This window comes from Triturus cristatus, chromosome 12, assembly GCF_964204655.1.
Source record: "Triturus cristatus chromosome 12, aTriCri1.1, whole genome shotgun sequence".
NCBI classification, from domain to species: Eukaryota; Metazoa; Chordata; class Amphibia; order Caudata; family Salamandridae; genus Triturus; species Triturus cristatus.
The window spans coordinates 587,219,569-587,242,226 of NC_140595.1; the positions used below are offsets into that span (position 1 = coordinate 587,219,569).

Here is a 22,658-nt window from a genome sequence, read left to right on the forward strand (position 1 = left end):
TCATCGAGTCGGAAGCTTTGGCTTCTTTGGCCATGTCCAGAATTTTAGTGGCTGGCTCGAGGACGTCCAGGAGCTTGTCTTGGCACGCCCTCCAAGATCTAATTATGCCCTTTTTAGGGTCCCTAATAAACTTTTGTAACAATGTAGACATTGTAGGGTCAATCTCCGGGGTCAGAGCCACCTTTCCCTCTAGGGATGGGCGTGGACATTCAGCCCGAAGGCAATTGCGAGCCTCTTTCTCAAGAGGGCGTCTGATATGCTCTGCAACATAAGTCGCGACTTTTTCAGCTGGAACCCAGTCTGAAGAACGTGGGTGCACAATATCGTTAGGGTCCAACATGTCAGAAGGAATTGGGGGTGGTTGCGAATCCGAGGGCCCTGGAAAGGTCTGAGGAACCGGAGAGGTTTGGGGCGGGAGCCAAGGTCTAGACGGGCTGGAGTCAGGATCACCTGAATGACCTGGCAACACTGGTGAAAGGGCTGGGGCCGGAGACACGGTATCCCCTGAACCTCTTACGGGCTGGCTGTCCATGAAAGCCTGCTTCAGACGCTCAAAAGCGTCCACGTCAACTCCCGGTGCACAAGGGCGCTTAGATGGGGGAGGGCCAGGGTTATCCTGGGATGACGATGACCGGGCAGGGAGAGGAGCTCTACGCTCCAGTCGTAGGAACGCCTGCTCTATTTTACGTCCATTTCCTTCGGTTTTTGCAATTTTACGTGTAAGCCTGTCCTCTAGGGGGAAATAGCCTGGTCCACTGCCCTATAGATAGAGGTGTCTACAGCCTCATAGAAATCATCACCCCAAGGCATTTCCACCAGGGGGTCCTCTTCCTCCTCCTGGTAATCCTCATAGTACTCCATTGTGAGAGCGAGGAAGAATTAGGTTAATTGTGAGAGTGAGGAAGAATTAGGTTAATTGCACTACTGTTAACAGTAAGTATTAACAAGAGCTGGGTGTCAGCTAAATTATTTGGGTGGCAAAAACCACAAATGCACAGGGTGACTGGCCCTATGGGGACAAATGCTGGTTCAACTGAATTTAAATAAAGGTGGTAACCAAATCTGGGCTGGAAATGTCCCCTTATCATGCACAAAAAAAGGCCTAATGGCTGATACAAGACCTCTCAGCGAGGCGTCAGCAGGTTAAAAAATACGAGACTCGTATCCCGTGTGTCACTCTAAGCAATAAGAGAAACGAGCGTAAGCACTAGAATCGTCAGCGAGCAAGATTTATTGGCTCGCCTGCCGAGTACAGACCGCAAAACGGCGTTCAATCTCAGCACCAGGGCCCCTGACAGGAAAAAACAAGCGCGCACGCCTCTGGGACGTCGTTAGTAACCCCAGAAGACGCGACGCGCTTGCCACTGCCTCCCGCGCCCCCAGGCTGCGGGAGGTCTGGAGCCGAACCACAACCAGCTAAATTGCCGCGTAGGAGCGGGAAACCCCGCTCCCGTGGCGAAGACAAAGAAGTGAAGCGCAACGGCAGCGCGATCTACAGCACGATTAAAAAAACAGCACGTTTGAGCAAATTATTTACCTATAATACTAAAATACTAGCGAAGCACAAATACTGTATTCGCGGCGTTCGCATCAAGGCGGCGCTGCAACAACATAGAACAAACGCGCTTAGTATATAATCAACAACCAGAATAAGAAAAACCCAAAGTAAGGAAACTGAGGAGAACTTATCTGGCTGCGCAGCAGCGAAGAAAGAGGAGGACAGGACACTAACAAAGGACTATATGGATCCTGAGATGCCCTGATTGGACGTTGACTCTCTTTTTGATTGGATGTTAACACATTGTGATTGATTACTTTTTTCCCTATGGTTCATGGGAAACGTAGTCTTTGTTAGTTTCTGTTAACACTGCTATGTTAATAAAGTGAAGAAAGAAGGCATAATCCTCGCCTCGAGTCCTGACATAGAATCCCAGAGCTTGCCACCACCTATGGGGACTGGACTATACAGAGCACTTAAAGATGCATTAGTCTTTAGTGGTTCCAAAATGCTTTCTTTGTGTCAATCTTTGAAGAATGATGCATTCTGTTCTAAAGTAGGAATGTATGGTGCACTGTGTTTAGTTTCTGAAGGATCATAAATCTTGCCTTTGCCTTTTTCAGCATGTGAATAAGAGGACATCATTGCTGTCTCAGGTGCATCCTGGGTGTATGGTGGTTCACCTTGGTGTACTGATGTGCCAGAGCTTCTTTGTGGACCAGGCCTCCGCTGGCTTTAGTTAAGATGAGCAAGTTCAGGGGAGTGGAATTTAATAAAATCTCTACTTGTCCATGGGACAGGTTGCTTCATAAATCTACTTGTCCTGTACAAAACATCCACTTGTCCCTTTGAGCCACATAGTGCAGCAACAAATTATGGTATCAAACTCGTATAAAAGCTCTGATATTAGCCTCTCTGATTATGCAAGGGCTCATAATATAGTAGGGTTTGAACTCCTTTAATTTCCTTATTTTGCCACCTTTCTGCAGATCTACAAACTGGGGCTGGAGGTAGCGTTAAGCAGTAGTTCCAGGGTTGGAAGGACCATTCGAGTCTGTGCAACCCTACTAAATTGCATGTTTTAGGGTTTTTTTCATCAGCTCTTATCTAATCTTTTCCCGTACTGAGAAAGGTTGGAAATTTACTCCTGACAATTGCAGGAGTAAAACTTCTTCCAGTGATGGGGAGAAAGTGGTTGGAGATTTTTGCATGCGCATGTTCACACCTCCATATTTGCTTGTGCTATAAAGCAGTTCACAGATATTTTCTAGGACTATTTCATGCTATGTTTCTGTAATTTTTTGTGAATTCATGAAAGCTGTAAATCTGCAGTAATGCAAAGACAATATACCATAGGTGAAATTTTGTGATGTCCTTTAAGAATTGAGCCTCCAATTTGGTCTGGAGTTAACCAGGACCTATTGTTTTTATTAAAATTCTACCTCGCTCTCTACGTATCCATCAACTGGCTTCCACTCTATCGCATGGAGCAGATCGGCACACAAAGTAGTTTTGTCCGGTGTCAGGAAAAGTGTAGCAATGTGTGCTTTTTGAGACCAAAAATATTGTTTTTTGCCAATGGTTGTTATAATGGTGAGGGCCTGGCAACTCCCACAAAGTTTCACAAAAGCCATATAAAAAAAAAAACATGCATCGACCAAACCAAAAGGATGACAAACAATATTGGGTTTGCCAATGCTGGTTTTTTCATGTTTCCCATTATTTTGTTGAAACTGATGCTTCAAAGAAATGTTGCCTACAATTTCACAATAGTTAAGCAAAAGCTTTTTTTCCCCATATTTGCTTTTTTCTGTGTGAACATTTTATTTTGAAAGCAAAGTATGATCAATCTTGCTTTCAAGTTTCTGCAGATATTTGCATCTAGTTAGTCTTGGAGTGTTGTTTTTAGCCTCATGTTAAACTTTGCAAACACGTGCACATTTTTTACACTGGAATCGCTGTCAGTATTGCAGTCCCAGCTTACAACATTTCCTTAGCGCACTCACCCTAACAAGAAAGGCTTTGTATTAATGAACAATATATACAAGTTTGAACTTCATTAATACATAGACACAAATATTACCTTAACTGCAGACAATGCCCTTCCCTGATCCATAATGTTGCACTGTAAACTGGCAACCAAAGGGCTTGTGCTGCAGGGGTGGGGCCTGCCTGTCCCAATGACAAAATAAACATCAAAACTTGTAGGCCTTGAACCAAAATAATATGTCCTGTGAGTCAGTCTATAGGAAGTCCACACCCCTGAAGTTTAAAACAGGCTTCTAGTTGGCAAATATATTTATGTCTAAGCTGGTCTTATGAAAGTTAGTTTTACATGCATGTTTGGGTGCAGAAGTCAGGTAGCCTTCTGTACTGAATCTGTTGGTTAGGATAGTGAATGGGTACTAAGCGGAGGTTAAAGTTTTTTAGGAGTCTGACCAGGCCTAGGCCTAGAGTGCTTGTCAAGGTTTTGGTGGTGGATATGGTGGCTGCAGTCTCCTCAAACTGTTTATAGAATATTGGGAGTTGTAGTTGGGAATCTGTTTCCTTTGTTAGTGAATAGTTCATGGATTTAGGCTTGCAATTCCTAGCTGATGAAACTCAGACTAAATAAATTTTAACAAGTGTTGGCTTGCCTGATTATGCTTAGCTGAGAGCTGGTAAAACCTTACAAGAATTAGAATTGCTCTGCTGAAATGTTGAATGCAATAGGATTCTGGTTCCATTGAAGTGAACATATTTTCTTCTTTTGTCTGCTTGGATCATTTTCTTGAACGCCTGTCTGGTAGCTTCTTGTACCTCAGTAGGTAGGAGGGTATCCATGGCTGCCACACGCTCTTAGGCTTTGATCATCTTTTGATCTGTTGCTCCTTTGTGTATAACCTGTGATGCAGGTCTGAATTTGGCACTGAAAAATTAATGTAGACCGACGTCTATGCTCTCTGCCAGCCTGAAGGTTTGCCGAAAGCACTCCTGGAGCATGCCAAACCAAGGTAGTTTTTGGGTCTGTGTTAACCAGTTGTTGGCTCGAAGCAAACCTCTTGCTGAGGAGATTAGGTCTTCGCAGATGTTCTTAATCTAGACATTCAAAATGCCTAACCTTTTGCCACCTGTTCCTGATGGGATTTCAAATCATCTTTGTATTAAGGGAGCCCAAGAATGGTTAATTTCTCTGGGGAAGTGAAATATCTTCTCACATGTTCATATCCTCAGCTAATGCATGACATTTTGATGTAGTGCATTATGGGTTATCAAATACCTTTATCTTCTGTGTACAGCTTCTTTTGAGACTGTCAAAGATGAGGATGAGCAAGAAAATTCAATTTGTTTTGGTGGACGAATTATACTTGCAGGTTGTGTTTAGCCTGGGGTTTCTGGGCAATGGCTGTGGATGAAGTATTCATATTGCTTGATGAGGACTACACTCCTTGATTTGATTCTAATATCCTGGTTCAGGTTGTAATGTAGCCAGGAAGTAGTAGGCGCCTGCAGTTTTAGAGTGTTTGAATCATCACAACTATATGAAAAGGCATTTATCTGGACTGAGGTCTTGTAAGCCTTCATTTATATACATTGGTCGCAGGAAATTTTGTGCTATTGAGGAGAGAAATTGATGGACCAATACACTACAAATTATTGACTTCTTGAGTCATCTTCTACCGACTGTGATAGCAGGGTTCCAATGTGTGTGGGATGTCAGTGCTGTTGAGGTGTATAATTTTATTGAAGTGGACAGTGGGTAGGAACCTCTGAGAATTGCAAGCAGGATTTACTCTTGATTGTGTCTTGATTAGGTCAGGGTTTTTTGGGGGATGTGTTGCGAATGCTAGAGTGTTGAAACATCAGTGGGGAACGGTTGCAGAGAAGTTCAAGGCTGGAAATTGTTTGGTGAAAAAAATATGACTGTTTTAAATAATTACAGTTGTAACCCAAAAGTAGTTGATGTTCTTTTCCTTGCACAGTTCGTTAGAGAGCTGCATATCTGGATGTTGCTGAATTGACTTAATACAAAGGAAAAGCTACACATCGTCTTGTCTGTTTATATGTGAAATTTGGTTTAAAAAAAAAAATCATTTTTGAAAGCGACCTTCCTAGAAGGTCGTCAAAATGTATAAAATTAATACAGTAAGAAATGGCATTGTAACACATTAGTAAATTCCATTTATGTCAAACACACAAAATGTTTAAAAAGGTTATAACTTTGTAGCAGTCACACTCTGTTGGTGGATAAAAGACAAAAGTCGGAATTTGTTTAGCTCTTTTCACCTTATTCCAGGAAGCTGGCTCTAGTGGACCAAAACGAGGTATACAGGGTAAAGAGTCCAGGGAACCCTTTTGATACCAAGAACTTAGTTATCAAATAAGTACTTTTTAAATATCGATTTTGACGGTAAGTTAACAATTCAGTTAAATGCATCTTTACGCAGCAATGCTTCCCTAGTGGAGAAAAGGCATATGTTGTATACAGTTATTTACGGTCGGTTTCTGGGGTTCTAATTCCGATTGTATCGGGCTGAGGTTCAAAGTTCCACCAGGTTACTCGTTGGCTGCCCTGCGCCGTCTGGGTGCAGAGGTGCTGGTCTGGTTGGTAGTTGTGTGCGCTACACCAATGGAAAGAAGGGGTGCCGCGTATAAACGGGCTGCAGACGGGGACGTGAACAAATGTTTGGGAGCTTCCAAAGGGCGGGGCTCGGGTCACAAGTGTCCTGGGAACAAGGAGGAACAGCCAGTTCGTTGGTACCCAGGCTGGGGCACTCGGGTGCAGAGTAGAAAGGTCGGCTTGGCTCTGTGCATACTAGGACCTTGCAGTTGTCGCTCTCGCCGGTTGAGAGTGTAAAATCAGGACAGCTGGGCCACTCTGGAGGTAGGTCTCTGTGGTGCTGACACCCCTCGATGGCTGCTCTGTCTCGGTGTAGTGGGAGTCCAGATTGGACTCTCAGGGCTCTGTTTGCTGCAAAGGGTATGGTACCACCGATATTGGTCCTGTGTTCTGGTTGGTCCTTGTGTCCTCTCTGCGGGGAGACAGATCTGACCTTCAGGAGCACAGGTTCCTCTTACTGGGGGGCTGTTGCGTCGGGCTTGCTGGGAAGCGGCAACTCTATGAACCAGACTTAGCTTCTTCAATGCCTTAGGAATGCAGGGGAGTAGCTCCTCTACTCCAAGGGAAATAGCTGTCAATTTGCGAAAGGCTGGCAGTCTCCCACGGTTCTTGGAAGATGATCAGCTGCAGGACGAGTTGCGGGTCACAATTGTTGAAACTGGTGCAGGCAGGGTTTGGCGGCAAAAGTTCACAGCAAGTCTTCAGTTGCCTCTTCTTTCATGCCTCTTCTTTTGAATCCGTCAAATTGAATTTCCTGGCATCAGGAGTTCCTCCTAAATACTCAGTTTAGTGGTGTTAAGCGGAGTTATGGGTAGTATTTAATGGGCTACTTACATTTTAGGGTATCTGCACTCTCTATAGGACCTCTTCCTGTGGGAAGCGGGCATAACCCTGACCCAGAAAGCCTAATTCCATCAAAACCAAGATGGTGGAATTCTAAAATTTGTGTTCACATCAGGTATTCCATCTTAGGGATGGAGCTATCCTGAGAGGGGGACATCCTCCCAACTAGCTAATTTTCCTGCCTGTCCTGGTGCCAAATGGGCCTGGTGCAGGGGCTGGCATTTCCCCTGTCTGGGGAAGCATTGGGTAGCATATCAATGGCAGCAGAGGCCATTGAAGCCTCTGGTCTTGATATGCTGATCACTTAGTCATCCTGCTTGGAGGAGGTGATAACACCTCCGGCCAGATCAGTTATGGTTTCTGCCATCTGAGAGCATGGTCTCTCACCTCTAAGGTGCCCGCTGGGTGCATGTATTAATAAATGCATCACTGGAATAAATGTTTGTTTATTCATATTAAATGTTTAATACCAAGCATCTCTAGTTTCAGTGAAGCCATAATGTAGCTGAGGAGCTCGTAAACGCCAGTGTCCAGCACATGTTCTCAAAATGACTTCCTTGTTCACTTTTAATATCTAAGAATTGACTTGGTTATCACAGGGGCATATCTGCTCATGGAGATATGTCCACACTTGTAGTATAGTGCACCCTGTTTTAGGGCTGAAAGGCCTGCTGTAGGGGTGGCTTACCTATACTGCCTGCAGTGTCTGCAGGCAAGGCACACATGAGGTGTGCCTTGCTGTGTCTTTACTTTTCTCTACACCATGGCCACAGCCTGCAATGGCTGTTTAAATGTTGGTGCTAAGGGTCACTTAAGGTGGCAAAACCCATGCTGAAGCCCTTAGGAACCCTCTTTAGTACCCATGCCCTCGGTACCAAGGGTACCATTTACTTGGGACTTACAAGGGGTGCTAAAGATATTGCCAATTGGGGAATCAATTGTAGAGTTTTATAGTTTAAATCTTTTTATTGTAAATTTGAAGTTGCAGTAATAACAATAGCTACCACCTACATGCACTTGCCGGTGGGGAGACACTATGGTGAGAATCATTTGTAGGTGGAGTGAAAAGAAGGAAAACAGAGGGGAGAAGAGAAAGTGAAAGGGAGACTGGTTAGTTAAGGAGATCTTTTTCCCAGTGATGTGGCCCAGAACTCTAAGGGGAGTGATTTGATCTTGTGTGTGCACGGTCTCCGGTGGTGGGCCTTGGTTTGGTGATCCAAAGGACCCGAAGAGATTTCCGGCAAGTGAGTTCTTTAAATTCTGTGGATAGAAATTCTATAGTGGTGCCCCAGGTTTTGTCAAAGCAGGGGAGATTGTGTGTGAGACCTGCCATAATTTTCTCCATGCCCACCACTTCCCACATCCTATGCAGCCCCTCTAATGTGATTGGGAACCCATCTGTTATCCATTTAGAAAGCAGCAGCTTGGCTGTGCCCAGTGCCAGGGTGATCTCTCTCCTCAACACGACCTGAGGGGGTAGGTCAGTGGGTTAGGGAGATCCACTATGATATAACTAGGGAATCTGGGGATATCTGTGTGATAAATGGTGTTGATGTCCGGCAGTATTGAATCCCAAAAAGCCTGTATATTCAGGCAGTGCCACAACACGTGCGAGAGAGGGCCAATCTGTCCTCAGTGGCTCCACCAGAGGTTGTCCCCTCCCTGCTTCCACTGTGCTACCCTAGCTGGAGTATAGTACCAGTAGTGTGCTGTTTTTTTTAAAAATAGTTTTTATTCACATTTTGACATTTTAGTACAATACATACCCCCCCCTAGCAGATCAAGGTCAAGAAACACATTCGGTTGAACCACCTTTAGTAAATACATTGAAGAAGTAGACTCTCGCAGCGTGCAGATTTGTTAGCCAAGAAAAAACAAAAAGGAGAAGAAGAAAAGGAGCAAACAGAAAGAGATTCGCACATCCGCTTTCTCCTTAGGGTTATTCCCTTAAGTATATTACCCTTAACTGTGGTCTTCTACCCAGAGTAGCAATGGTTCCCAAATCATCATCCCTCTTTGTTTTTTCTTTGATCCCTTATTCTTATATATGGCCACCTCCACGCTACATATGGCAAGTAATCTAGCCCTCCATTGTGTGAAAGATGGCGGTTGAGGATCAAGCCATGCGGTGGCTATACCCAATCTAAGAGCCGCCATTGCTACAAAAATCAGCCCCTGTTGGTATATTGGGCGCTCAGTTTCAGCCACTCCTAAGATCATTTCTTCACTGGAGATAGTAATTACTACCTGAAATATATCCGAAATGAAATTGGATACTTCTATCCTAAGGTTAGTAAGTGATGAGCACGTGGCGAACATGTGAATATCATGAGCTGCCGCCAATGAACAGCGTGGACAAGCAGTTCCCGAGCCGCTAGCCCATTTGCCCATTTTATACGGTGTGTAGTAAAGGGCAAAAAATGTTTTGTAGAATTGGGCTTGCAATTTTATTGACATTAGCAATGTTTGTGCAAGCTCTAGGGCTCGCTCCGGTATTGCTTGCTGTACGGATAGGTTAGCCTGCCATCTAGTAAGATGTTTATCTAGATCATCCGGGAGAGTACTAATAAGGTCCTTATATATTTCCCCGATTCTAGGGGTAGTTTCTGAACATAATTTATCTATTGCTACGATATTTTGGAAATTACAGCGCCCCCCCCCCATTTTCTTTGACAAGAAATCCCTAACCTGTAGGTACTTAAAAAAAATCCCTATAGCTAACATTATAGTCATTCCGTAGCTCAGAGAAACTTTTCAATTGGTTTTCGATATAGAAGCAACCTAGTTGGGTAATCCCTGCCCTAACCCACCTAGACATACAACCATCATGAAAGATCTCAGAGAGATCAGAGTTGCCGCTAGTTGGAGTATAGCATGAGAAGCGTCCCAACCCTAGGAGTTTACGGATATTGCTCCAAACCTTCCAAATTCCCAAAATGATCTTGAGTTTAGTTTTCTTGAAAAAGTTGTCATTAAAATGTCGCCATAAACACCCTTTACTTCTATCTCCTAAAACCATTTCCTGTGGGGTCGGGATCGCACAATTGCTTGGCTCGATATCTATCAGGTTTGTACAATATTTGGCCACTGTTGCCCAATAATAGATCCTAAAGTTGGGCAACGCTAACCCTCCTCTTTCTTTTGGTAGCATAATCCATTTTAGTGCCCTTCGTGGTTTCTTAAATCCCCAAATAAATCTAGAAAACAGAGATTCGATGTTTTTAAAGTAGTACGGGGAAAACTCGAGACAAATTGTTCTGAAGAAGTATAAAAATTTAGGTAGAATCAGCATTTTAATCAAATTGCACCTATCACCAATAGTTAAGTGTAGATTATCCAATCTAATTAAGTCTTTTCTGGTGCGCCCTATTAGTGGGTCGAGGTTTATCTGTACAATTTTGTCTACCTTGGCGCTTATATTGAAACCTAGATAAGTAGCATGTTCCACAACTCTACCGTCTTCCATCTCCACTTTGTCATTTATAACTATTAGATTTTTCCCCGTATTCAATTTATAACCAGAAGTTTTGCCAAATCGTGTTGCTTCCTCCTCAACCATCTTGATTGCCTTCTTGGGGTTGGTGGTAACTAAAGCTATATCGTCTGCGTAAGCTAGGACTTTGGTTTCATAATTGTTTTTCATAATAGATGGCACGCAAGGATGGCTATCAAGTTTACGTATAAATTGATCGATATATATCGCGAATAAGAGAGGCCCCTGCCTAGTTCCCCTCTTGATCCTGAAGTTCTCGGACATACTCCCGTTTATCACGACGTTAGCCCTTGGATTGACATATAGTCTTTGGATAGCTTTAATAAATCCCTTCGTTAATCCCCGATCTGACATTGCTGCCCACAAAAACTTCCAGGAGACCCTATCGAATGCCTTTTCTGCATCCAAAAGATTAAGGGCCATAGGGTCTCCTGTAGTTTCTGCATAGTCAAATAAAGAGATAACTCTCTGTATATGGTCACTTGTTGATCTGCCAGGGATAAATCCATGTTGTCGGACTGATACAATTTTATGAATTATAAGTGCGAATCGCCCTGCAAGGAGTTTGGAGTAAATTTTTGAGTCCCCATTAATCAGGGTTATTGGGCGATACGAGCCCATTTCCAACAGATTTGTCTTTTTCTTCAGGAAGATCATAATTTTTGCTAGTGATCAAGACGGTGGTGGGTTTCCTCCCTGAAGTATGGACTTAAAAAGTTGTAACATAATAGTTTTCATTTGTTCTGCAAACTCAAGTAAAAACTCTGTAGGGATTCCATCTACACCTGCTCGGTCAGGGAATTCATGGATAATAGTATTTCCTCCCATCTAATGGGAGAGTCCAATAAATCCTTATCTTCTTGTCCGAGGGGCTCGACCAGCTCTTCATCCAGATAGTCTCTAGCGTCCTCTTGCCCTCCTATCGGTTCCTCGTACAATTCTTGGAAAAACATACGAAAAGCAGTTCTAATATCGAGTTCTTCTAGTCTCAATTCACCATTCCTATCATTTATAGCTTTTATCATATTTCCCGTCAACTCCTCCCTTGTACGAACAGCCAGCTGGTGCCCGACTTTCTCGCTGAGTTAATAAGTTTTTTCTTTGTATGTCATAGCTTTAGTGATCGCTTTTTCCGTAAAGATCTCAGATATCTTATTTCTCGCGATTGCAACTTGCGCTAGTCCTTCGGTACCCTGACCTGTTTGCAGAGCTATAATCAAATCTGCTTCAGCTTTATTCAGATTCTGATATAAAGAGGCTAGTTGTTCTTTACCTTTCCTGTTAGTGCGTACTGAGAATTGCAATGTCTCACCTCTGATGCCGGCCTTCATTGCATCCCAAACTACCTCAACAGGAGCACTGCCCATATTTATTTCTAAGAAAGATGGTAACCACTCTCTCATAAGAATACGGTACTCCTCATTTCTTAAGAAGGCTCTTTCAAAAGTCCAAAGATTTCTAGTACGGATAGTACTACTGCATGCAATATTCAGTTCTAGAGGGTTGTGGTCGGATAATACCCTTGGAAGTTTCCTTTTAGTGCAGCCATCCCTGATGGAATTCGATAGAAGAATATAGTCTAAACGAGCATGACGAGAATGAGGATGGGAAAAGAAAGTATATCCTTGGTCCCCGGGATGACCCAATTGCCATCCATCCAGTAGGCCATGTCGTTCGCACAAGTCTTTAAACGCTCTAAAGACTTTAGGTTTTCTCCCTTGATAGTTAAATGCAGGGCCAGCAGTCCAATCTCCGGGTAGGTGAAGTTTTAGGTCACCACACACAATAAGAGGCAAGGGCCAATGTACTAATTCATTGGAAATGCTTAGAAGTGTATCAGGGTCATCCCCCAGATTCCCATAAACTGTACATAGGGTCGCCGTATTCTGCCCACTATTGTATCGGCACTCAGTAATAGCCCATCTCCCAAGCTTGTCTGCAAGTGATCGACTAAATTGTAAGCCCCCTCCTTTAGCAAGAATGGCCACTCCCTTCGTACGAGTTCCCTGAGTGGATGCAGATACAAGTTGAAACCCCAGGGATTTCAGCAGATGTTGTTGGCCTCTCTCTATATGGGTCTCTTGTAAGCAAACTATATTGGCCTCCATGGCATGGAGACCTTATGCTACGGTTTGTCTCTTTTTTAGGTCGTTGAGTCCGCAAATATTTATGGATACAATTCGCAGTCTAGCCATCTATGTTATAAATCTTACGTTGTGTAAAAGCAATAATTGTTATTTTTAACCGCCATACTCTTCCTCCCTGGTCCTTGATCAGTTCTTTAAATCCTACTGACAAGTTTACTTCTTTTGGAATACTAAAGGTACTCTCTTCACTGATTGTCTTCCCTTGGTCTTCCCCCCCCATCCCAACCCTTCCCTCCCTTCCCTTCCACCTGCTTGCCCACCCCCCCACCCTCCCTTAACACCCTATGAGGCGTCCTGGGTCCTAGAGTACCCAGGTGTGGGCGTCGGTATAATCAGTGCGCCTACGCTTGCCCCGTTGCCTAATCATATATACCCTAGACAAATCGACTGAAAAGCGATATATGGTCATTAATCCGTTCAGCCATTTCATTACATATTAAAGAAAAATCCCAAATATACCAAATCTGAATATCGTGTTTGATTCCCAAGTTGTTCGTTTCCCATCCTCCACCCATTTCCAGGGTGTGGCCCCAAGCATTAACAAGATCTGCATGCTAAACACTTTAAATTATTATTTTTTTTTTTTTGGTACCGCAGTGTCAGAGTCTTTGGAATTCTTTTTTCTTGCCATTAGTTCCCCCTTATTTGTCATTATTTGTTTCACTCTCTCCGATATTTCCCTCAGGTACGCCTCCGCCTGGATTTCACTTGAGAAACTTTGCGTTGTTCCCCTGAAGTTAATTTTTAAACGTGCAGGATTTTGCAAATAGACTGAAGCTCCGATTTGTTCAAAGGGGGTAAAAAGTTGTCTCATTCGCCTTCTGCGTTCGACAGTTGCATGTGCGAAATCTGGTCTAACAAAAAACATAAAACCCTTATATTCTCTTTTACTAGTAGGCCTAGCCAGATCATATATAGCTTCACGTAATGTGAAATTCCCAAAATTAACTAGCATAGCCCTCGGATATTGAGGCGGTTTTGATAAAGTAAGAGGAAATCTAAGGGCCCGTTGAATTTCTCTGTCCATATCCCATGAGCTGAGTTCCGGAAATGCAGACTTAAGAAGGTTGGCCACAAAGCCCCTTGAATCGCTTCCTTATGCGCCCTCAGGAATCCCTAAAAAACGTAGATTATTTCTCCTTGCTCGGTTTTCTTGGTCTTCGACCTTGGCCATTAAGTCTTTTATTATGTCATCTTGTTCCTTTGCCGGGGATTTGAGCTTGCCCACATCAAATTCTAAATTTTCTGTACGTACTTCAGCACAGCTCATTCTATCAGAAATCTCCAAACAGGTATTCCCCACTTCGTTGATAGCCCCCTCAAGTTTTTGAATAGCCACATGGTTCCGATGGCTATCTTTTTTAGCATCTTTGTGAAAGATCTTAATTGAGTTGAGGACTTCCCTCAGCGAGGGCTCTATAGGCGGTCCCAATCCACTGCCATAGTTCTTTCGCATTTGCCCCCCTTCTTCTTCAGGTTCGTCCATAATATTCTGCCTCCATTCAGGTTCAGCTTTTGATTTTGGGTGGGAGCTCTTGCGAGTCGATTTAGCTCTACTTGAGGTTTGCTCCGTATTACTTCCCGGGTCTGTTGTTTCCTCATAAATTAGTTTAGGCTGCCTCTTGTTTCTAGTTCTTTTCTTTTCAAGCTTTTTTCTGGGCGTTGTCTTGTCCTGATTCATTCATATTTTTGGATCCATAAAGTCCGATGCCTTCGGAGTTGGTCCTTCAAATTTGGGGTCTTCGCTTGCTTCACTCTCCTCGCTTGGCTCGCTGGAAATGGAAACACCTGTTTCGTACAACTCCAAGTCTGATCCTTCGGAGCTTACATCATTAGATGGTTGGGGAGTTTCCCCCGAGGGGTGTATTTGCATCTCTGAAGGAGCATGGGCATAGTTCTCCAATACCTGCCTTACGTTTAAGGCGACTCTCGCTTTGATCCAATTTACTTGTGACAGCTCTATATCCTTCAGCATCAGGGCATGTGTCCATATTTGAAATTTGACTGGGACCCATAGTGAATTTATCCCCTCCAGCTCCCTGTTCCAAGCACGCTGCCGAGTCTGCACCGCCATAAACACCCTTTTGTTTGTCTTGACGAGGCTTTGATTTCTGTGATTTCTCATCATTAGAACCAGTACATAGCCCATCCTTAGTGAGTGGGCTAAATAAATTGTCTATCCTAGGCTGTGAGTCTATTGATTGACCAGATGATTTGGCCGCAGCCTTCAAGTTTTTGATAGTTTGCAGTCTTTTTGCCTTTTTCTCTATTAACGCCAAGTTTTCAACATCTTCTGTTTCCTTTCCCAGCTCTTTCTCCTTCCCTTTTCTTTTCCCCTGATCATTATCTTTATTTGCATTCTTTTCTGCATCACTGTTTTTTGTTTTTATGTCTTGCTTTTTAGCTTTTACGTTGCCATCATGTTTCCCCTCGTTATTTTCCTTTACCCTAAACCCCCTGGTTTCTGGTAGTCTTTGCGAGTCTCTTGCCATCTGTGGGCATTGTTGATTTCTCGCACCTTTAATAATTCCCTGGCTCTCTGTCCTCTCTGATTTCTCCGACTTCTTCTCCAAGCTTTCTTGCATCTCCGTGTCCTCAGACTGAGTCAGTTGTAAAGTATATATGACTTGTGACGCGTGACTTGTGCCTTGGGGGGGTTGTAGATTCGAGGGGACCTGTATGTCTAATGCAGCTTTTTCTTGGGTAGATTCCTGAGCCAATAAGTCGTTTGCCGGGTCCTCTTTTGCTTTCCCTGAACTAATGATGTCGGCCATACCCAGTGCCGGTACTAATGTGATGGTCTGTAAGAGTGGCAATAGTGATGTCCGTGAAATTAGCTGCCTTGGCTTCGGAGATGGTTGTCTTAATGTCTTTTGTCTACCCTTATTGCGTTTCTCCCCTATAATTATACTCTCAGAGCTATATGATCTTTCTCGAGCTGCCCCAATTTCAATTTCGATTCCTGATTTTGTTTCAATAACTAATTTTATAGCAATTTGTGCCACACTTGCGGCAGCTTCTGATGTGTTGGCGCGTGCTCCTTCGACTCCCCTGACTCCCTTGACTGTCAATCCTTTTTTAGTCACGAATTGACCCGTCCTTTTGAGACGTTTCAGGTATGCAGGGTGAGAGTCTAGTTGGGCTAATATTGGGTGGGTCATGCGCGTTACCTGAAAGTAGCCCCCAGCGTCCCCAAGCGCCTCTTGCGAAGTTTGTTTAAATATTCGGCTGTATTCTTGTATTCTTACTCTTATTCTACCCTTTTTTTCCCCCTGACTCAGACTCTGGCTCAGGTTCAAGATCAGGTCAGGTTCAGGTTCAGGCCCAGGTGTAGATATAAATATATTTATGATATAGTAGTAATAGAAGTATTATTCAGTTTCGGTTCAGCATGATTCAGTTTCACTTGTAGACTTCCTGCTCCAGACTTCCGGCTCAGTTTCCTCCCAGCTCTGTTTGTTTTGACTTTATTTTTTTCTCCCCTTTTTATCTTCTTTCCTTTAGCCTTTTTTGATGGCCTTATGATGTTGTTACTTTATATTTCTTAGCAAGCGGCCGCAATTGTAAACACCCCACCAGCCAACCAATGACAGTGGCCCTCCTTCAGGCAGCGGATGTCAAGTAGCGTGCAATGTGCGTCTCCTTAAGCACGTCCTGCAGTGTCCGCCGATGAGATGACAGTCAGTCAGTCAGTCAAGCAGCAGGCAGGCAGGCCGGTCAACAGAGCTAGTCGGAGAAAGCCTTCTGCGCTAGGGTTTCACTGCGGTAAGTTGAAGTGAACGTGAGCGTGATGCAGGTAATTGTACGTGCGAAATTATCTCCACCTTGTGCTCCGTTCCACTCCGCTCTTAACTACTTCACCAGATCTCCACTCGTTAGAGGGGTCTTGTTCCAGGTCTTGTTCCAGGTTATTCCAGGTTAAGGTTTAAGTTTTTAAGGCTCTCTCCGTGGCTCTTAATTTACTCTTCCTGCGTTGATTTCAGCTTTGTGTGCTCTGTGTACTTTTCTTCGAATCTCCAGGGCCTAAAGCGTTTTCCTAGGGCTCAAGAAGCTCGAGGTGACGGATTCTTTCCATCACGCGGCACGCCTCAAATGCACAGCCTGCATCGCTATGTTGCCAATCGCCAGTCACAAGTCACGGTTGTATCATTTATCACGCACAGCTGATAGCGCTGCAGCAGTACTCACAATATTCACATTTGATCCACGTCAGCCCTAGTTGGTTGCTGTCGCTTTTCTCCCCGGGTCAAAGCATGTAAGACCTAGGCACTCTGGGCGACCACAAGTCTCTCCTTTTCCACTCGTCGAGCCGCAACTCTCAGCTCCTTTCTCGGCTCCTGTCTTCTCACGCCACACCTCGGCTTGGTATTAGCATTAAATTTTCTTATTTCGCCAGCTTGGCTCCACAAAGCTCAGATTGCTGCTCGGTGCTCAGGGCTCGGTACTCGGTGTTCAGGACTCAAATGGTGCTCGAGAATTCTACCCCCGGTGCAAGTTGGCTGGTACTACAGAGACCACACACTGCTGCCACCACTGATCATTCTTTCTTATCGGGTTTTGATTAATGTCTCTGAACTAGCGCGACCATCTGGCTGACACGGACATAGCTCAGCTCAGTCCCGATCATGTATGCTGCAGGCTCACGGAGCAAGCTTCTCAGCGACCTCTCACACTGACGCCATCTTGCCGCTCTCCCAGTGTGCTGTTTTGAAGAACACCTCCTTCCCAGAGGTGTTACAGGAGGAAGCTCTGGCCCTATGTATAATATCATGCCATTCTCAGGGTAAAATTCATGCTCTAGTTCGGATTTCCATCGACACTGTGCAGGGCACTTAATAGTTTGTGTATGTGTAAGCAGAAAAATGTATGTCAGAGAGCAGGCATTTGTCTGAACTTTGGGATAGGTACCGTTTTTCAAACTTGGTTAATGGGCAGCTGGCATGAAGGTGTACATGTGCTTGAGTAACTCAGTGGCGCAAGGTATCGCCAATACGCATCTCTAGGAATTCCGAAGGCAGAGACCAGTTGGGGAAACTCCATTATCCCCTTCTCATTGAAGAGGTCGTCAATTCTTCTGCAATTGGCCTCCTGCCATTTAATGTAGCCGCTCCTGTCTCTAACCGGGGGAGCTCCGGGTGTCCTGTGAAGGGGGTCAGCTTTGAGGTGGGGGAGGAGAGGCCATGGGCCTCCTGTACTTTATCCCAGGCATTCAGTGTCGCCTTCAGGACTGGGGAGATGTAAACCCCAGTCAGTCGGTATCTTTTAGGTAACCACGGCACCTTCCAGATATATATATGCCCGCAATCACATGATCGATAAAGCACCAGTGTTTTTCCGATTCAGGCCTATACCATTCGATCATAAAACGCAATTGGGCGGCTTGGAAGTAGCGTGTTAGATGTGGGACACCCAGCCCTCCATCCTCCTGTTTCAGGGATGTTTGGTGTCTTGCCATGCAAGCTCTCTTCCCACCCAGATAAAGACCCAAAGGAGGTGCTGAAGCTTGGTCAACATCTGTGGCAGGGGTTGCAATGGGAGGGTCTGCATCGCATATGGGATGCGGGGTAGAAGAGTAATTTTGATAGCAGCCAGTCTACCCAACCAGGACATTACAAGTCTCCTCCAGGCCTGGAGCTCCCCCTGAATATCAGTCAAGAGGGCAGCATAAGTCACCTGGGCTGTCTTAGGAACTGTAGGGAATGTCTGTAGCCCTAGGTAAGAAACGCTCTCCGAGGCCAATACAAATGGGAACCCCGTTGCCAGGATTGCTTGGTCAGCTTTAGAGATAGTTCAGCTAAGGGCTTGCGTCTTTTGGATATTAATTCTGAAGCCGGAGTCTTGACTAAACTCCTCTATTTCCTGTAAGAGGGGAGGTAGGGAGTAAACGGTCGCGTAGGAAAAGCAGAGCATCGTCCGCATAGAGCGAGATCTTATGTTCCGTGTCGCCCATCCGGACCCTTGCTGTTGTGGGGTGTTGATGCATTCGTTCCGCGAAGGGCTCCTTGTAGCGAGCAAATAATAAAGTCAATAGTGGGCATCCCTGACAGGTGCCCTGCGTGATCCGGAATGGCCGAGAGGTAACCCCATTCACCCTAATGCGTGCCTCCAGGTTGCTATAAATACATCCCACCCACTTCAGAAATCGCTCACCAAGACCAAATCTGACCAGTACCGTGCACAGACAAGGCCAGTTTAATCTTATCCAGTAGGTGACTCATTTGTCATGTCCAATCACTGCAACTACGCTTCGGTATAAATCAAGATTGATCCGGGTTCACTAAACCCTGCATATATGGCGCTAGGTGAGCGGCTTGAATGCTAGTGAATATTTTTAGGTCAACATTCAATAGGGATATGGGACGATAGGAAGCACAATTTAAAGGGTCCTTGCCTGGCTTGGGGATCCCTACCACAGCTGCCATGTACATGGTAGGGGCCGTGGTCCCCGTAGCACTGAACAAATGAAAGCGATGCTTAAGTAAGGGGGTGAGGTTAGAGGCAAAGGTTTTGTAGAACTCAGTTGAAAAGCTGTCCTCCCCAGAGGTTTTTCCTGAGGCCATTCCCTGTATAGCTTGTAGGACTTTGTACGGGCGGATATCTACATCTAGTTTAGTTGCGTCTGAAGCCGTTAGAGAGGTCTCTGGTGCCGGGGTCACATATGCCTCGGAGGCCACAGAGTTTAAGGATTCCGCTATGTAGAGGGTAGTGTAGAATTTCTCGAATTCAGCAGCAATAGCACTAGCTGTTCGAAGCAGCTCCACTTGGGAGCCTTTGATCTCTGTAATGTGGCGCTTAATCGTCTGGGTTTGGAAGTGATGCGCCAAGAGCTTTGCCGGCTTTATTCCTCCATTCATAATAGCGCTGCTTAGTGCGTAAGAGGACATATTCTGCCCGTCATAATCTAGGGCTTTCAGTTGCTTTCGCACAGTGTTTAGTTGATGCCTGGTTTGGACCGAACCTGTGCGTCAGTGCACCCCTTCCAATTTCCTGATTTGTGTTTCCGGGTGTTCCCTTTTATCTCTTCTCTCCTTATTCAGTCTAGCTGCTATAGCTAAAAAGTGTCCCCTTAGAACCGCCTTCAGCGTGTTCCAGAGCAGAGAGGCAGGAACAGAGCCATCGTCGATAACAGTCAAATAAGTTAGTATGGCTTCCTGAATCTCTTTAATGTTTGTCATATGTGAGCAGTCTGTGATTTAATCTCCATGCTCTCAGATGCGCGTGTTCCCCAGATAGCTGCAGCACAAGGGTAATCATAGAGTGGTCTGAAAGGGCCGCCACTCCTATTTCAACCTCCTGTATGTCCCACATGACGTGTGGGGATTTTATTTATTTATTTATTTATAAAGTTTTGTATGGCGCGAACATGATCCCGAGGGATATCAGAGTGCTTCACAATTACGGATGGTCAAATACATATCAAAGGAAACCGTTACAAAGGGTGCAACACATCATCACAGTAGTTGGGAAAAAGATAAAAATTAACAAATCAGGACTGGGAGGGGAAGAAAAGATTAGGTAAGTGGATATAATACATCAGTACAATGGATGAGGGTGTAAGTCCAGTATCTTCAGGCAAATGAGCAGAGTCCACTTAGGGTAAGAACTTGCACATAAGGAATCGTTTTACTTCAATTTTGAAGGCAACCGTGGAGGAGAGTCTGCGAACTTCAGGAGGGAGAGCGTTCCAGATCTGTGGAGCGGAGCCGGAGAAAGCTCTTTGACAAGTTCTCTTTTTTTTAAAAATACATACAGAAATAAAGTGGGCTAGCAACCGGAGCAGGACACTAATCGTGAAAGAAGTGATCATGGGGTAAAATGGAAACTGGGGAATAAAATGTAGGGTGGGTGAGTAAAATGGGAGAAAGGGGGGTGTAGATTAGATCTTTAATGTCAGCGAGTGCGATTAGTTAATACAGAAAGAAAGGTTGGGACCTAAATGTCAAGGAATGTATCCCTGGAATGTTACACATTTTCAAACATTGACACTACTCACAAGAACTGTATTTTTCGGTGCTTGACATAACTAGGCCTCTAGTCATGTCAGGGCCTTTTACTAGAACGGTGGCATTATAGAAAATGCATGGCTGCATTTGCTCACCCTATGCTGACTTTGTGCTCTTTAGGGGCAAAATGAGACACACATGCTTGAAGATAAACAATTGCCAGCCCTGAATAGGATCTTTACATGGCAGGATAGATTCAAAACTATAGCAGCTAAGCTAGAGAGGGTTAATATTTCCTAAAAATTCCGGTTTTACAGCAATTGGCATTCTATGGTTTTTTAGGTGGATACAAGGGAGTTTACTAAAGTTTAACTTTCTGGTTAAATTTACGGTGATGCCGACTGGATGAACAGACAAGACACTGAAAGGCAAGGAAACCCACAAAATCAACCAGTCATGTCTTGACACATTTTGATGCTCTGGAACTGCGTATGTCACGGGATTACTTTTTTTCCCAAACTTGGTATCATTCTTACGCGTTTAGGAATTGCAGCAATAGAGTTTATTGGTTCCAAGTAGCTATCATAATATCATGAAAACAAGGCAAGCTGGTTATCACAAAAATCTTCAACAGATGAAAGTTTAACTTATTGGAACGTGAACAGATTTGTGTCTCCAGTAACGATTGGAAGACCGGCGTGTGCTGCAGTAGTGCGGGAAAATCCACTAAAATATGAATAGAAAGAAAACTAGGGAGAAATGCGCATAATACACACATGGTTCGCAGATGTATAGCCGATAGTTTTGATTCCAATATAACATTCAAATAAAAGTCTGCAGGCATGTACTCCATGTGGGAATATACATTTTGTAACCAAAACTTTAATTCCAATTACATAAAACTTTACAATCCTTTACAGTATCATTTCACCGAACCCCATGAACTCAACTGGGAAAAAAGTATTCAGCTCTAAAGCAACATTCTTGGAATGACATATGTACAACTCACAGAAGGTGCCAGAGTATGGTTGACTACAAACTGACTTTCATCATCAGCAAAAAAGCCCAACAGAATATGAAGTAAACCAGTTATAACTTCAGTTTAAGGCAACTTAATCAAAGTACTCAAATGTCAGTACCTGCTCGTTCTAGTTGAGGGCGTTCAATTGCATAGACATATGGGCAAGTTCAGATCACATTGAACAATGTCCTGCAACCTCCGATGTCTCATTTTAAAAAAACAGTCGCAATTACAAAATTAATTGTTTTATTTGGAGTCTATGCAAAACAAATGGAATGCCCAAGCTATTCAAGGGAATTTTACAACGCAAAGTTTAGGTTTACAGTTGTCATAAGATCTGCTCAAAAACCATATACAGATTCACATCTTTACCACAGTCACTGGTTACGAGACAATACAAAGTAAATCAACAGCTAAAACATTTGAAAAAATGCACCAAGCTGATGAAGTATTTTAACAAAACATTTCCAAAATGCAATACTCAGTGCAGCAGCCTTCAGAAGGAAATGTACGATTTCCTTTAATTTGACCTAGAGCGGCTTCTAGATCTAGAGAATGAACGTGAAGGCTTGTGGTTCCTCTCTCTGGATAAGGATCTTTCACGTCTTCGGTCTCTAGAGAGGGACTTGCTATGGCTGCGAGAAAAGCTCCTTCGTCATGGCGACCTGCGACGAGGAAGTGGGCTTCTTCGACCTCTGTAGTCATCTCTTGGACATCTGCCCCCACCCCACGATGGAGCCGGACCATGGTTTCTACTGCGTTTTTCACCATTTGACAACTCAACTCTTACACAGCAGCCACACAGTGTTCTTCCATCTAATTCTCTCACAGCATCTGCAGCATCTCGTGGATCTTCAAATTCAACAAATGCAAAACCAGGTGGGTTTCGTGCCACCCACATGCTCCGTAGTGGTCCATAATACCCGAAAGCGCGCTCCAACTCTGTCTTGTTTCCGTTGTTCCCAAGGTTCCCAACATAGACCTTACAGTCCAGAGGGCAAGAGTCGCGATGCATGGCCTCTCTGGAATGTATTCCGCACTAGCGATCTTCAACTTCAGCTCCCTCGACCTCTTCTGCCTCGTCCCGACGACCCAAAAAAAAATAGGCGGTAT

General features: G+C 44.3%; 1 protein-coding gene and 1 pseudogene across 7 annotated transcripts in view; one reads left to right on the forward strand and one right to left on the reverse strand.

Moving 5' to 3' along the window:
* DHX38 (DEAH-box helicase 38) overlaps positions 1 to 22,658 on the forward strand; it is a 1,013,803-nt gene that overhangs the window by 233,956 nt on the left and 757,189 nt on the right. The window lies entirely within an intron of this gene.
* Positions 22,042 to 22,617, reverse strand: LOC146776332 (serine/arginine-rich splicing factor 3 pseudogene; annotated as a pseudogene).